The 12,500-nt window shown below is 35.6% G+C and overlaps 1 long non-coding RNA gene across 1 annotated transcript in view; it reads left to right on the top strand.

Moving 5' to 3' along the window:
* Positions 1-12,500, top strand: part of LOC106883828 (uncharacterized) — a 56,889-nt gene that overhangs the window by 9,586 nt on the left and 34,803 nt on the right. Inside the window, exon 2 of the long non-coding RNA XR_001411164.3 lies at positions 11,121-11,237. This is a non-coding gene — a long non-coding RNA (uncharacterized LOC106883828). The remainder of the gene's footprint in view (positions 1-11,120; positions 11,238-12,500) is intronic.

A 12,500-nucleotide genomic window follows, 5' to 3' on the forward strand; every position in this document is an offset into this window, starting at 1 on the left:
TCATTTTCGCTGCCATTTTCTACATAATGTGCGGCTATATTGAAGCTCTTCTTTAGCTCGTACCTTCCAGATTTTTTTGTATTGGTTCTTTCCCTTTCGTTCCATATTATAGAAAGTAATGCCACGAGGGTGGAAAGAAGCTTGAACGTTCCTATTCCCAAGTTCTTCAGCTGCGCAATATTCTTCCACTTGACCAGTTCATATTGGTGGATACTTCAGATTACGAAAGGTCGATCAGTCGACCCTATCTACTACTACTGCAACTACTACTACTACTACTACTACTAATACTACTACTACTACCACCACCACCACCACCACCACCACCACCACCACCACCACCACCACCACCACCACCACTACTACTACTACTACTACTACTACTACTATATTTTTATCGTTTAGTCGGTAAGGAAAGCAGTGCCCAAGGTCTCTTTAGAGGACATTCGAGACTAGTTGGAGAAGAGGGAACCCTTAAACCGGAAACCTGACTTGAATGCTTGCAACAGAATAAATTCCAACAGAGCAGGTAGTGGTGTTAAACGGGGCGACGGACGTGTACCACCCAAACAAGGCCAAGGAGTCTGAACAAAAACTGATGAAATTCGATCCGACGTCCTAACAATTCCATCAACCAACCACCATAAGTTGGTATGTCGTTATCGAATCGAGCTTGAAAGGATGTAAAGCAAGAAAAAAAAAAATGAAAAGAAACTCGAGACCCAGCGGGGTTTGAACTCAGCGTCTCTCTCTATAAAATGTTTTAACCAACACTTTAACAACCCGGCTAATTCACCACCGCGTTTCAGCGCGATAAATTAAATTTGATCCGTTATTTTAGTTCCCAAACTTAATAACTGACGTGATGCATATATGATTTTTATAGACAATATACAATTACATTTCGTTGTTTAATTGGAGTTCATGTTGTTATATTTCGCACCACTAAAATGTTGTAAATCTTTAAATACCGGTATCGGCAGATTAGCTGTTAGGTTGTTTTCCTATCTTTTGTAATTAATCCGCTGTTCTATTGACATTCTTGGCCCGACTCCAGATTCCAGATACTATATTTCTATTTTATAGCTCCAGTAAAATAAATAAATAAATAAATAAATAAATAAATAAATAAAGCTAAAAACTAAGGTGAAAGCTTTCAAAAAGATATATATTAGGTTAAGTAGTCTTGACGATTTAGATTGGAAACCGAACTCTTTAAATGAATTAGGGATTTACTTCGTGATCGACCACTGGCTGGCAAAGAGAGAGAAAGAGAGAGAGAGAGAGAGAGAGAGAGAGAGAGAGAGAGAGAGAGAGAGAGAGAGAGAGAGAGAGAGAGAGAGAGAGAGAGAGAGAGAGAGAGAGAGAGAGAGAGAGAGAGAGAGAGAGATCTGCTTATATGAGGATTTCTTGTAAAATACGTAAATTTCGTTTGAAAACATCGCTTTCTATATTTATTACTTTACATCTACTAAGCTTGTTCAGGAGCGGAAAAGACGTTTCTCAACCACTTTGCTTATAAATATTATGAAGACGAAATATAAACAAGATAAAGTTTGCAGGGGAGAATGTCAAACACCTCAAAGCTGCGTGAATCCTGGTAATTGTAAATATTTGGCGTGTTTGTTTTTGCGATCATAGCTATTATTGTGTATAGTAATTTCAATTAAGGATATCAACTGCTTTTCTTTTTTTATTCTTTTTATCAAAGAATATACATATAGATACAACTATTCATGAAACGCCATCAAATGGCCTTCTCTGGCATGTAAATAATGTTTGCCTCCGACTAATCTACCACCATGAGGTTCAGTTTGAAATACGGTAGGCATGTTATTATTTGAATACCAGTCTTTAAAGGATTGTTGAAACTGGTGTAACGAAAGGAATAGCGTCAAAAGGTAAGCTGCGTAGCTCTAACGAAACATTAAGTTATTCTTGTACAATATATTTCTCAGAGCAAAACGTTCTCTTTAATCAACTTTATAACCGTGTGATAATATTCATTTCTACTATAAGCACAAGGCCAGAAATTTTAGGGGAGTAAGGCGGGTCGAGTACGTTGACCCTAGTGCTCAACTGGTATTTATTTCGTCGATCCAGAAAGGATGAAAGGCAAAGTCGATCTCGGGGGGAATTTGAATTCAGAACATAAATCCGGAAGAAATACTACCAACGATTGCCTGCTAACGATTCTGCCAGCTCACCGCCTTGAAGTGTATGATAATACTGATGTCTTCCAACAAAAAGGCGGCCGAGCTGGCCGAATCATTAGCACACCGGGCAAAATACTTAACGGCATTTCGTCCGTCTACATGTTCTGAGTTCAAATTCCACCGAGGTCGACTTTATTTTTCATCTTTTCGGGATCGATGAAGTGGTTACGAGTTGAACACTAGGGTCGATGTAATCGACTTACTCCCTCCCTCGAAATTTCTGGCTTTTCGTCAAAATTTGAAATCAATTTTGATTTCTTTTGGTCAGGCATGTAGTCTATATTTGTAGTGGAATATTGTCAATTATTTCAAAAAAGTCTGGCAGACGCACAATGTAAGAGCGCACCTTCGATGTACGTTTGAGGAAGTACCATTAATGTTTAAAACCGCAGATATTACGCAGATTTTCAATTGAAACTTTTACATGGAGCTGGCATTGAAAGAAGAATTGATACAGAAACAATTGTAATTGATAATTAAAAATGTGTTAAAATCTTTTTTTGCTTTCTTATTTGGATTATATATATATATATATATATATATATATATATATATATATATATATATATATATATATTTCCCTATATACATATGAGTATATATATCCAAATTAAGAGAGAGAGTATGTAAAATTCAGGCTACATATGTTTCCTAGCTAAGCAGATCCTCTGGTGTAATAATTAATGTGTGTGTGTGTGTGTATGTGTGTGTATACGTGTGTATAAGTAAGTTTGTATGTCAGAAAACTGCTATCAAAATGTATGAAAATATTCTTCATTGTCCTGAAAATGCCTCACTATAATGGCGATTGTATCCAATTCAATTGTCCAAACAACCCAAAATCAACTGCCTGCGTTAGTCCGGGGGCGGCTGGCAGCATAAACGTCAGCAGAGGAGAAGAGGGATCATTGGAATCACTGAGAAGGGGCAGTTAGTGAGACCGGGAGAGGTTATGAATGTTACGGAGGGGTGGGTGAAGGTTGTGATAAAGAAGTGAGAGGTGTGAGGGAAGGATAGAGATAATTAGACGAGATGTACTTTAAGAAGCTCAACTGATTTTGATTTTCAGCCGGTTTATATTATTGCTGTAGCAGAGAGAATGAGAAAGGGAGAGATAGTATGTATGTGTGTGTGTGTGTGTGTGTGTGTAACATGAGTAGTCCACAGATGTGTCCCCTTAACATAATTTCCAAGAAGAAATCAGCGTGACATAGTGCGACTTGGCTGAACTTTTAAATAGTAGGTGAAGTCCATCCGATTGACTTCTACGCCTTTTCCGTCCATCCAAATTCTCTCACAGGACATGGATCGATTCCAGGCTATAGCTGAAGCATTTACCCGGTATGTACAGTGAGGAAACGAACTTAGGATATCTTGATCGTGCAGCAAACTTCTTAACTCATCAACCATGCTCTAAATACATACGTGCACGCAAGCACAGACAGACACATAGAGAGAAAGCGATAGAAAGATAAATTGATAGATAGATTAGATAGATAGATAGATAGATAGATAAATAGATAGATAGATAGATTATATAGATAGATAGATAGATAGATAGATAGATAGATAGATAGATAGATAGATAGACAGACAGACAAACCTTAGAAATAAGTACTTGATCAATTTGTTCGATAAATTCTTTAAGGAGATGGCCGCAGTCTAATGACTGAAACATACATACATACATATATATGTATATATATATATATATATATATATATATATATATATATATATATATATATATATATATATATATATATATATACATACATATATATATATATATATATATATATATATATATATATATATATATATATATATATATATATATATATATATATATATATATATATATATATACATACATATATATATATATATATATATATATATATATATATATATATATATATATATAAATATATATGTATATATATACATATATGTATATATATATATATGTATATATATATATATATATATATATATATATATATATATATATATATATATATATATATATATATATATATATATACATATATATATGTATACATATATATATATGTACACACATATATATACACATATATACAAGCATACATATATAATAATTTCACTATTAATAGTGAAACTATTAACTCACATTACAATAGAAACATTATTGTTTCCCTTTTGACGCGTAATACCGAAACAGTCTAAGAGATTACTCCGGGCTCGCATTAGGCAAGAAGCTGAAGATTTTTTTGACCCATGACACTCCATGGTCCCTAAGTAGTATATGCGTAAAATTTGAATGAAATCGATTGGGTAGTTCTCAAGGTTTAATGATGCACACATACGTACATGCAGATAGACAGACAGACAGCACACATTCTCAGTTATATACATATATATATATTCACACACATATGTAAACACACACATACATTAGCAGAATTAGAAGTGTTTGTGTGAAGGACACAAACATTCCTAATTCTTTGACTTCATCAGCTAAGCGCAGACATCACCACATCTGCCAAAGTAGTGATGAAAAAATCACTAAGTCAATGAACGATATTGTACAATGGTTTGCTTAAAAACATGGACAAATAGATTCCGTTAATTCTTTCCCATCCTTTGTAGCACCAGAGGAAATATCCTGGTGATCAGGCTGCCAACTTCAAGTGGTCCACACGCATATTTTATTTTTCACTCCTCTTTTGAAGAATGTGAAGTGATTATTTCCAGTTGTGGTTATTTTGGTCCTCTTTGGAAACAATCATTCTGTTTTAGTAAACTCAAAACACTTCCTTTTTGATTACCAAACATTTTCATTTTTATTTGCCCTCTTGTATAACGACGATTAACTTCCAGTCGGAAATCTGTATGTGAAGATTTTTTTCATGTTTATGTTTTAATGCGAAGGCAATGTGGGTGACTTTCTCGATGTATAAATGAAGTAAACAAACTCGGAAAGAATCAAATCTAAGTTGTTAATGTTTTTAAATATCAAAGCAGTTTTCCATTTAAATAAATACATAAGACTTCATTACAACGCCTAAGTATCCACAATACATAAAAGTCTTCATTCATTACAGCACCTAAGTATTCACAATGCATAAGACTCCATAACAACGCGTAAGTATCCACAATATATAAGACTCCATTACAGCACCTAAGCATTCACAAGTAGGCTGGTTATTGCTTTCAAATGGAAAGAAAGAAAGAAAGGGATTTCACTTATATTGGGTTCAAAATTTTGGCACAAGGACAATAATTTCGGAGGAGAGTGTAAATCGATTACATTGACCCCAGTGCTCAACTGGTACCTATGTTACCGATTCCGAGAGGATGAAATGCAAAGTCGACCTCAGCATAATTTAAAACCCAGAACATAAAACTAGAATTAATGCTGCTAAGCATTTTGCCCGGCATGCTAACGAATTTGCCAATTCGCCGCCTTGGATTTCACTACTATTTTCGTGTTTGTTGCCTAACTAGACTCGTTACTTTTGTGGAAATTCAAATATAATTAGTAAAGTGGCAGTATTGATTAGAACCAATGTAGTCAAGCGATTATTCTATGCTGATGAAGAGGAATAACCCAGAAACCATTGGTACACAGATATTGCTTTGAGTAGTGCGGGGATACCAGTTCCCTTGTTCGAAAATATAACGACGAAGTTAGTGCATCGATAGCCAGTTAGAGACGATGTTTTCCTGGGGCTAGATAACAGCAACATTGGTTTTAATCAGGACTGCCGCTTTACGTTGGCAAACAAACTCTACTCTATGGTACTGTTGCTGCATGTTTCTCGTTCTAAGATTTAGATCAAATATAATTGTTCTCTTCAATGACGTTTGTGAGACGACAACCATCTTCGTCAGTTTGAAAATTAGGTCGAAATGGCTTATACATTGAAGTAAATAGAAGACACCTATTATCACCAATTAACTAGTTTTAGAAATATTTCAAAAACACGAGAAGCAATTTTTAATTTTCTTGAAACATACCTACAAAGTAAAATACGCTCTTAGTATTATTAAAATTTGTGATAAACACCGTTATAAGCCGTTTTACTCGTTGTAAACCGATTCTGTGTCTCAGTCGAAACGATTTTATTTGTCAATTTTTTTTTTAAATGGAAATGTATAAACGTTATAACATCCGGAAATATTTTCAGGACTCATACATTTTTAAGAAACCATCAAGACGAACAAGAATAATCTTGTTTTTTACAAAGCTTTTTTTTTTTTTCATCAACTGATAAATTTTATATCATAAAGAAAAAAAAAAACCAAACCAATCTCTAGTATAGCATTTATATTTCCTATCAACAATACAACGCTTTAGAAATTGCTGGTTAAATTTCAACACTATTTAAAAAATATCTTACAGCATTAGTCAATCGACTTCTTTCAACCTACAAAGATTATTTCTTTTTAAGAACGCCATTAAAACAGCTTAAATAAACGATCTTCTGTTATAAGTTGTTTTTCCCTTCAGAATCATAAACATGCCGAAATGCAGAAAAGAGAATCGCAATCATAGCCAATGCCATTCTCTAATCAATTTGCAATGTGAGTGATTATCTATTTTGTTCTGATATTCATACGAAACAAATATAAAGAAACCAAATAATTTCCTTATCTGGAACAGTAGTAAATGTTCGAGTTTCACATCCCTTTCGAAGGTTTTTTCTATTTACTATGCTAACAGAAAATAGATTTCTTTGTTTTGAACCATTAGATCACAATAAACCTGGAAAAGATATACCATTCTTATGTTAACACTTAATATATCTTATCCAAGAAAGAGGTTTGTATGCGAAGAGCTTTCGTCAGCTAAATTTAATGATTTAAAAAACAATTATGACTCCTTGTCAAGAAATTCAAACTCACACTTTACAGATATGTGTGTGTGTGTGTTTGTGTGCGAGTGTATGTGTTTGTATTTGTGTGGTTGCTATTATATAGCTCTTCATTTTCAGTTTGGTAGCCCAAGGGAACATGAAGGGCCTAGTGGTTAGGACGTTGCACTCACGATCTTACAATCGCGGTTTCGATTCTCGGGCCAGGGGATGCGTTGTACTCTTCAGCAAGAAGCATCATTTCAAGTTGCTCTAGTTTACTCAGCTGTAAACGAGTTGCAGCAATATCTGGGGAATTTAAACGTGCAATAGATCGACGTCCCGTTCAAAAGTGAAGGGTGTTGTAGTATCTACCACAAATACGCCGTATAAATAGGGTTAATATCCGGCTTTAAGAGTTCATGGACTCGTGACAGAACTAAACTTAACCAAAAAGCAGTGCTCAAAGCCATTACCTTTTGCTGTTGTACAAAGATATGTCGACATCCATTTTTGCCACTTTTATGTTAAAATCAATATAAAATTATATAGTTGTTATGCACTAGAATCTGAAGAGAGAGATAGGTCGATAGTTACGACTGGCCTTCAGTTTTCTGTATTTATTTGCTATTTATATCAGTTACATTTTCTAAGCTCTTTATCCGTCAATGTTTTCTCATCTTGCTAATTAAATAAAGGAGATCAACAAAATATTTCGGATATTTTAAATTTGTGTTGGGATGTTGGTGAATGTGCAATTAGGATAAGTAGTGTGAAATTTCTCTTAAAATGCCTGTAACAAGGAACATTTGTTTTATAAAAGAGGTGCTATGTGAAATATGCATGAAACTACTGCGGCCTTTAAAAGACAGCGTTCAACGGGATATTACAGAAAAGAAATGATAATAAAATCTTTATATTCACGAATAATTTGATAATCGTCTTCAGCGAAAATTCGTTAAATGTGGTTTCCTCATTTCAGTGTCAGTCGAAAAAAGAAGAGAGAGAGAGAGAGAGAGAGAGAGAGAGAGAGAGAGAGAGAGAGAGAGAGAGAGAGAGAGAGAGAGAGAGAGAGAGAGGTGGGGGTCGTTTTAGTCCTGAAATGTTCAACTTCAACAGCTAAAATTTCTTATCAAACTTTACCGCTCATTCTGACTTAACTGTCATCAAATGTTCGTTTTTAGACCCCAGGGAGGAGGGCTTTTTTCTTTTCCTTTTTATGTCATTTCACCAGCTGTCAAGTTTCTTGTTTCAAAGTTGAACATGTTCCTTCGCATAAAGAAAGAGTACATACATACATGTTTGTGTGTGTGTGTATGAGGTAGGGTATTTTGTTCCACTTTTTTCTCGATAGAAGAGGTAGTTTTATCTTTTACTTGTCCGAACGTATATAAAGTTATGCTCCCTTTCTTTTATATAAATTTTGTACCTGCTGACTTCATGCTGTTCCATTATACCAGTCCACTTTCACTTGACATCAGCTCTGTCATTCTTGTAGCTTCTTCGCTCGCTCTAAATGAGTTCCACTATTTTTTTTTTACCACCGCTGTTGCTCCTGTATTTATGATAAAGGATTCTCAACTCTTCCTTTATAAATAATATCTACAGAATCTGGTCAAATGACAACAGGGGAATATAGAAATCTATTTTCAATATCATTGTCAATAAGAAACAAATATCTAATCAAAGACGAACCTTTGATATTTGGTTTATTATCTAAACATAGCATAAATAAAAGAGGCTTCATAGACATAAATGACTTAATTCATTTAATGTCAACCCGCCTGTAACTGCGCTTGGTTCTATGCGACAGACTTCATATTTTAAAATGTTATAAGTTAAACCCTCACATCAAAATTTCGCGTTAATTTACGTTCCAAACACCAACTTTCGAATATGCCGGAACGTATGAAGAATGACAATGCAAATTATTGTTTTTGACTATAGATACTCACAGTGCATATAACGATTTATTATTGGTTCGCAAATATCAGCACGGATCAGCCATTTGGTCGATGAATTTATAGACAAGGACTGATACTCTTGTTTGATTCCTTGGTTCGTTGGATGCTTCTGACTGACGAGACACATCGATGTCGAAACACCGGGTATCTCGGGATCCTTTGTGTGTGATGACCGCACATTCGTCGAAAAGGAGAAGTAGTTCTCCTGTGACGAAACACAGCAGTGATTATTCTATTCACGTTCGAATCTGTCGGAACGTATTAAGAATAAATACGAAAATCTACGTACTCAACTAAATTTTTCGTTATTTTCAAAATTAATTGAGACAGAGGCATGCAGAGGTTACAAGCCCATTTATTACTTTTTTGTTATGATAATGAGGTTAATCTTATTTGGTTCAGTCTTATATGCTAACACGGTGTGTCTGGCTCTCCTTTGGTTAGATGTTTTAGCTGACCGATATCTTATTAATAGAAACTCATTTTGCTTCTAACCATTTAAACAATGAAGTCCAGAGTTCGTGGCTGTTGTTGCTTTTTTTTTTCACCCACAATCTGTTCCCCCACAGTAATATATGTGGATCATTTAAATAATAAAAATAATAATTCTTTCTATTATAGGCACAAGACTTGAAATTTTCGGGGAGGGGTCTAATCGATTAGATCGACTCCAGTGATGAACTGGTACTTAATTTATTGATGCCGGAAGTTTGAAAGCAAAGTCGACCTCAGTGGAATTTGAACTCAGGAAGTAAAGCCAGAAGAAATGCCGCTGAGCATTTATTCCGGCGCCATAACGGTTCTGTCAGCTCTCTAATAATATAACAAACTAATAATATAACAAACTAGACTACGCGTGACCCGTTGGGTCACCGGGAAGCTCTGAGTTTCCCAGCAACGGAGTTTTGCTTCGTGGATTTTTTTCTTTTCCAGGTAATTTCGTATGCTTTCAATGAATATGACATCGAGAGGTTACAGTTTCTTCCTTTTCAGGATGAAGTTAAATTCGGAACATTTTCCCATTATGCACCGTTTTGAGTATTTTTACCCTCAAACCCCGAATATCTCAATAACTATTGCTCCTATTTACGCGAAACTTGTTTCATTCCGTTCGTATTAACATTTCAGGGTAAACTTAATTCATAGTATTTTCTCATTATGCTCCAGTTTGGTTGGGTAACATTGCAAGCAAGCAAGTAAGATTCAAACTGATTTTTAATGTATTATAGATTTGTCATTAAGAAATTGATGTTTCGTCATTAAATGTGATATAACTTTCGAAGGGGTGCAAACATTAATCAAACATTTTTTAGGGGTATAGGAAATAGGGGTGTAGGGAATAGGGGTGTAGGGCTGAAAAACACAAAATTAGATAATGCAATGCAAGATATCATTAGAAAGACGAAATGGTTATAACTGGAATGCTTTTGATCATAAGGTCTGTTTGATCAGAATTGACCTGAGGTTAATCAAATATCAGCACGTTACTACTACTACTACTACTACGACGACGACGACAATCACCACCACCACCACCACGGCCACTGCCACCGCCACCGCCACCATCACAAAGCATGACTATGTCGGTCACCGCTAGATCACTACCACAAGCCCAGCTTCTATTAGTACCACGGCGACGACGACGACGATGACCACTGCCACCACCACCACCACCACTCATCAACTCAGTTTACGCTGCATCACTTCAATGTCAAGTTTTGTTTTAATTTCATTAATCTCAGTTGTTTTTCTTTCTTTCTTTCTTTCTTTCTTTTGGACATGACATGCTTACCTTGTTAGTTAAATGTGATAAACGGAGATTGTGCAGGAACCTGTCGTATTACAAACATACATACACACATACTACATACACATATACATACATATATCCACACATACATACATACATACTTATATATATATATATATATATATATATACGTATGTATGTATGTATGTATGTATGTATGTATGGGTTCCTGCACAATTTCCGTGTATCAAATTCGACTCACAGGGTAACCAGAAAGAACTAATTGTACCACCGGTACATTTTTCATAATGAATAATCTGTTTCTTTTTTTTTTTTTTTTTTGCACAAGGAGGGAGTAAGTCGATTACATCGACCTTAGTGCTCAACTGGTACTGGAAAGGATGAACGACAAAGTCGACTTCAGCAGAATTTGAACTCAGAACGTAAAGCACCGGAAGGAATGCTGGTAAGCATTTTGTCCAACGCGCTAACGATCTTGCCAGCTCTCTGTCCTATTCGTAATGACTAATGAATAAGCGGCGCAATTTTATCGAGCGAGTTGTATTGGATCCATTTATCCTTTACTCGACGAAAATAAAGTAATCTATGAGTTGCAGCTTTCAAGAAGAGAAGTAAAATCTCTGGAGATGTTGTTTCAGTGAGAAGCAGATATTTTTTGTTCTACGTGTGTGTGTGTGTGTGTGTGTGTGTGTGTGTGTGTGTGTGTGTGTGTGTGTGTGTGTGTGTGTGTGTGTGTGTGCGCGTGTGTGTGCAAACGTGTATTGTTACAGTTATGGGAAAAAAAAATAAAAAGCTACGAGAATTAACGCGTCCGTCCAGTTGCGAGGAAAAGATGTGTAAGATAAAGTGAACGAAACGCTTGAAGAACGTTGAAATATGCTTTCTTCTCCAAAATACGAACAAGAATGGGAAAGAAGATATGCTGGAGAGGAAGAGAGAGAAGGGGAGGAAGAGAAAGTTGGGAATAGAGAAGAAGAGAAAAGGGAAGAGAGAAATAACGAAAGAGAGAATATATCACCGTAAAGAGGAACGCCTACATGGTCGCTAGATCTGTGAAAAATAGCTGCCACATTTTCCTAAAAATCGCACATTACAGTCTAAAACATAGAGAGACTACATTTGTCAACATAATCCAGTGGTTCTCAACCATTTTTTACCTATGGATCCCTTTGACTCGGATAGACCTTCATAACCATTCGATGTTTTAAAAAATCATATATTTTAATAATTAAATATTAAGAATTGCATTTGAAATCTGGTTAAAATATTTTGTGTATTGTCGAAGCATAACCAATTTGTTGCACATAAGTTTTAACAACAAAATCTTATATGGATCCCAAAAGGTCATGTAGATCCCCAGCTGAGAACCACTAACATATTCTTTTTGTTTTTTTTTGTAGCACTCCATCGCTTACGACGTCGAGGGTTCCAATCGATCCGATCCACGGAACAGCCTGCTCGTGAAATTAACGTGCAAGTGACTGAGCACTCCACAGACACGTGTACCCTTAACGTAGTTCTCGCGGATATTCAGCGTGACACAGTGTGACAAGGCTGACCCTTTGAATTACAGGCTCAACAGAATTAGGAAGTAAGAGTGAGAGAAATTTGTGGTGGAAGAGTACAGCAGGGTTCGCCACCATCCCCTGCCGGAGCCTCGTGGAGCTTTAGGTGCTTTCGCTCAATAAACACTCACAACGCCCGGTCT

The sequence above is a fragment of the Octopus bimaculoides genome, chromosome 6 (assembly GCF_046866305.1).
Source record: "Octopus bimaculoides isolate indiv1 chromosome 6, ASM4686630v1, whole genome shotgun sequence".
Classification (NCBI taxonomy): domain Eukaryota; kingdom Metazoa; phylum Mollusca; class Cephalopoda; order Octopoda; family Octopodidae; genus Octopus; species Octopus bimaculoides.